The following is a 5,121-nucleotide window of genomic DNA, read 5'->3' as shown; positions in this document are numbered from 1 at the left end:
GTGATTGATTGGCCAGCGCTCACCCCAAACCAAACTCTCACATGCTGGATCTGTAGCAACTTGCCAGGGCTGAAAGAGGTATTAGGGTGTGTGTGAGAACCAGAGGAGAGAGAGAAACAGAGTAGGAGGAAAGAAGCTTTGAAGAGGGCGAAAAAAATACCTGCAGCCAGGTGTAAAGTGGAACCTCTGTCTCTTTTTGTCTCTCTCTTTACTCATTCCTCATTTGGAGCTGGTCTCGGGATTGTGCAGTCTTTCTGAACACACACATGCACCCACCCCGTCTCTCCTGGGTTCTACTGCCTGGTATGATTTATGTGTTCTGCATACAATAGCAGCGAGGCTAGAAATAGAGACAGGGCATATTTAATGTACTGTTAGACCAGTTCACTGTGACAGTTTGCCCAAAGCACCGTAGGTGGAAAATCCTCTATCCTTCACCTAGTTATCCTAGGACGGAGCTTTCTCATTGGCATTGAACGGCATGTCATCAATAGGGGTGTGATAAAAAAATTGCGATTAAAAAATGCAGTGATGTTGCAGACAGGAAAAAGTAAGGAAGGAAGAAAGAGAAATAAACAGAAAGGGAAGACAAAAGTGGATAGAAAAACAGAAAAAATTAAGGAATGAAGGAAGTTGGTCAGACAGGAAGGAAGGAAGGAAGGAAGGAGGGAAGGAAGGAAGGAAGGAAGGAAGGAAGGAAGGAAGGAAGGAAGGAAGGAAGGAAGGAAGGAAGGAAGGAAGGAAGGAAGGAAGGAAGGAGAGAAGGAAGGAAGGAAGGACAAACAGACAGGAAGACAGACAGATAGACAGACAGACAGAGAGCATTGAAGATGGATTGATAGACAAAAAGAAAAAAGAAAGGAATGAAGACAGAGAGGATTGAAGTTAAACAGGAAGGAAGGAATGAAGTGAAGAGAAAGGAAGGAAGGAAGTTAAACAGAAAAGAAGGGAGTTAAACAAGAACGAAGGAAGGCAGGAAGGAAGGTAGGTAGGAAGGAAGGCAGGAAGGCAAACAAAGAAAGTCAGACAAAATGAAAGGAAGCTGGAAGTCAGACAGGATGGAAGTTAATTGTTCAAATAGTATGCAGGAAGGAAAATATACAGGAAGTAAGTTAGACACAGGTAGAATACAGACAGAAAAAGAGGAAGGAAAACAGACAAACAGAAAGGAAGAGCAGAAGGAGGGAAGTTAGAGAGGAAGGAAGGAAGGAAGGAAGGAAGGAAGGAAGGAAGGAAGGAAGGAAGGAAGGAAGGAAGGAAGGAAGGAAGGAAGGAAGGAAGTTAAACAGGAAGAAAAGCAAACAGAAAAAAAGTCAGACAAAAAGAAAGGAATAAAGAAGTCAGACAAAAAAGAAAGAAAGCTGGAAGTCAGACAGGAAGGAAGTTATACAGATAGTATGCAGGATAGACTGATGGAATTAGATGGGTAGAATACAGAGAGGCAGACAGAGAAAAAGAGGAAACATAAAACGGAAAGGAAGGAAAGAAGCTCCGAAAGTCGGAGAGGAAGGAAGAAAGAGACAGAGACAAACAGAATGGAAGAAGGAATGAAGACAGACAGAAAGGAAGTTAAACATAAAAAGGAAAGAAGAAAGTCAGACAAACAAACAAACAGATAAAAAGGAATATAGACTGACAGAGACAAAGGAAAAAGGAAGATGGCAGACAGACAGACACCAAGACATAAAGAAACAGAAGAAGGAAGACAGAGAAAGAGTTCAGAAAGAAGAAATGAAGGAAGGACGACAGACAAATAGGTTTAAAATGTATTTTCTAGCACATCTTAAAGTATTTCATTTGCGCTGGATTTTCTGTTTGGTTTTTAGTCTGGTTTGTTGAGCATTTGTCAGTGTATGTGCAAGTGTGTGTATATCTGTTTATGAGAATCTGTATGATTGATGATCTTGAGAGCTGCTTCTCCTGCTTGTAAATAGTTACTGATTGAATGAAAACCAGAAAAGAGTTGAACTCAAATCATTCTTCAAATACCAGCCTGTCATAAAACCACAGACTCTGTTTCGACACTGATCTCTGTGTAAGGCCGCACTCAGTGACCCAGTGTTCACGAATTCACAATTATAGAATTGGCTCCCTTTCGGTTCATAAACGTGAATTTGAATTAAACTGGCCACAACACACAGTATAAGTTGAACTGAAATTTGAATGACGAAAGAGGAATTGGAAAGAAATGTAAGTCACACAACAAACAATTCTGTTGATAGTTGAATTAGAATAACATGACTAACTATTCAAAAATGAGCAAAAACAAATAAATTCTCACTTGTCTGTTTAAAGTTAAAATTCATTCATGTTTCTGGCTCTGAATTTAAGACCTTGAGGCATTCTGGGAAAAGATGTTTTCTTCTATCATGGTCAAAAAATTGTAATTTGTTTTTTAATATAAAAAATATATTGCTGTACTATGAGAACTCCACCTGCCTGAACTTGAAACAACATTTCTACCATCTCTGTTTTGTAGAGCACAATTTCCTCACAATAGGAGCAGTCAATACACAAAGAGCTCAATGAATGGATGAGTGCTGAGCGCACTGAATCACAAATCAGATTTCCTCTGTGGATATTGAGTAATAGTGCTGGCCATGTGCAGTTCTGTGACTGAGTCAGACGAAAGCTTTGTTCACACTGGCAGCCCAAATCTAATTACTGTTGCACATTCAATTCAAATCTGATCATTTATAGTTTGAACAGCAGAAAAACACATGAAATTTGATTCTTACAGAGCTTGCAGGGCAATACTATATTGAGTCCTCAAATGTTCTTCTCCTCCACTGATTTCACCAATTAATTTAGCTCAAATCATTTAATGTTCCACTTTACCTTAGATGTATTTTCTGTCTTTATAAACTTACTTACATTGAACTTGCATGAACTTCACTGCCCTTCAAATGATTAATCAGTATGGTAATGCGATTTTAAAGGTTTTTTTTTAAATGTTTTTGAAGGAAGTCTCTTAAAAAATGAAAATTTGATGTTTATTTGCTTACCCCCAGGGCGTCCAAGATGTAGGTGACTTTGTTTCTTCAGTAGAGCACAAATGATGATTTTAACTCCAACTGTTGCAGTCTGTCAGTCGTATGCACGTGAATGGTAACAAAATCTATGAGAGTAAAAAAAAAAAAAAAAAAAAAAACATGCACAAGACAACTCAATTAAACCCTGCGGCTCGTGACGACACATTGATGTCCTAAGACACGAACCGAACAGTATTTATATCATTTTTTTTACGTCTTATACACCACTATGTCCAACTGCCTTGAGCACGCGCACGGCATCCGGTAGTTTAAGTGTGTATGCGCTCTGGCGTAGTTTACGCAAGCGCCGGAAGTGATCTCTTGCGCGTATATGTCACACATTGTTTACACAGTGCACAAACATACTACGGCTAATCAAAATGGTACTTACTTGCGCTTATCCAGATTGTTTAAACCGACTTAAAACTAAAAGATTACATTCTCTTGAGCAAACTCATTCGGGAGTAGTGACATTCCACGTATTCCCAACTTCTGAGCCTGCTCGCCTGAGGTTATGGTTGATTGCTCTTCGGCTGGATATCAACACACCCATTAAAGGTACAATTTGTGATATTTTTTTTTCCCGCTAGAGGTCGCTAGAAGCCTATTCAAAACAAAGGCGTAGTTTGATGACGCCAAGTTTTAGAGCGGAAACTTGGGACATGTGGTCTCCATCTCAACGGACGGTGCAAAAGAATAGGGATTGGAGTCTGGAAGAACTCATGTTCGTGGATGCGATTATTAACGTTACTGTAGTATGAAGCAGAGCAGGACCGAGTGTTGCGGGAGCTGAACGAGGAGCTGGAGCGATTGATCAACACACGCCTCACGAGCAGCGGGACTTTTATTATGACACAGTCGCCGGCGCCGCTTCCGCTTTTCCGGTCATGAGTTTACGGGAGCTGTCCTTGTCGACAGAACCAGCGGCAGATGGTAAACAGTAATTATGTTCCATAAATAAGTAACACAATCCACCATAAAACGTGCAAGAAGTAAATAAGGAACTGCTTGAAGCAAGCTAGTGGTTTGCTGGACGCTAGACACTACTTCCGCATTTGTCCACGGCACTATTGTCATGTGGTTTCTACGTCAGTAAAGGCGGTAACAAAGGGTAACTGACGTCATTGACAGGCGACTGCACTGCCCCATGTCACTGTTTAGAATGGGAATTTTCTCATGATTTACAAGTAGTTGAAAACATTAGAGATATTGTTTGTAATCAGCTGGACAAAATATATAACACTAGCCTAGTGGTTTTTGGATATTTTACTGCAAAAATTTTACATATTGTACCTTTAACGTACTAAAGTTGTTGAGGGTCTGGAGCGATCATTTTTCCCCTGATGATTTTTCCACATCCAACTGAGGTATGTGAACAACATCTTTGTATATGTCCTTTTTATTTGTAAAGCTGCCCTTACAAAAAGTAACAAAATAAAATGAAGTTTTGATGTTATAAACCCATGTTTTTTAGTGGTTTACTTCCATTTGTATAACAACTACTGCAGGCACCATGTTTAAACTAGGCCAGAGGCGTACACACTTCATGCACCGGATGCCGTGCGCGCGCTCAAGGCAGTTGGATAGTGGTGTATTTGAGGTAAAAATGATATAAATACTGTTCGTTTTCTTGCAAAAAAATGATCGTTTCGTGTCTTAGAAAAACAATGTGTCGTCATGAGCCGCAAGGTTTAATTTGGATTTGTCTGTGCATGTTTTTTTTTTTTTTTTTTTTTTTTTTTACCATTGCCACTCAAAAGAATTTTTTATAATAATAGTTAGCACTAACTTTACAACTACATAATCATATTTCTACTCCAATTCGATTTTTTTTAAAATACAAACATTTAAATGGTGGCTGTCATAAAAACTTGACGGATTTATTCAAACATGCATTAAATATTGAAGAACATTAAACATTATAACGAATATGTAATATGTTGCATATATTTAGCAAAATGCTCGTCTCTAGAGTTAATTTTTCAAGCTAACTAACGAGTTTATGGTCATCATGAATATGGTTTTTCTGAGGTAAATGTGTCATTAGGTGACATATTGTTTAAGAGCTCTTTTATTTATGTCTTTCCGC

The sequence above is a fragment of the Chanodichthys erythropterus genome, chromosome 4, assembly GCF_024489055.1.
Source record: "Chanodichthys erythropterus isolate Z2021 chromosome 4, ASM2448905v1, whole genome shotgun sequence".
In the NCBI taxonomy this organism is placed as follows: domain Eukaryota; kingdom Metazoa; phylum Chordata; class Actinopteri; order Cypriniformes; family Xenocyprididae; genus Chanodichthys; species Chanodichthys erythropterus.
Note: the sequence above shows the minus strand (reverse complement) of the source record.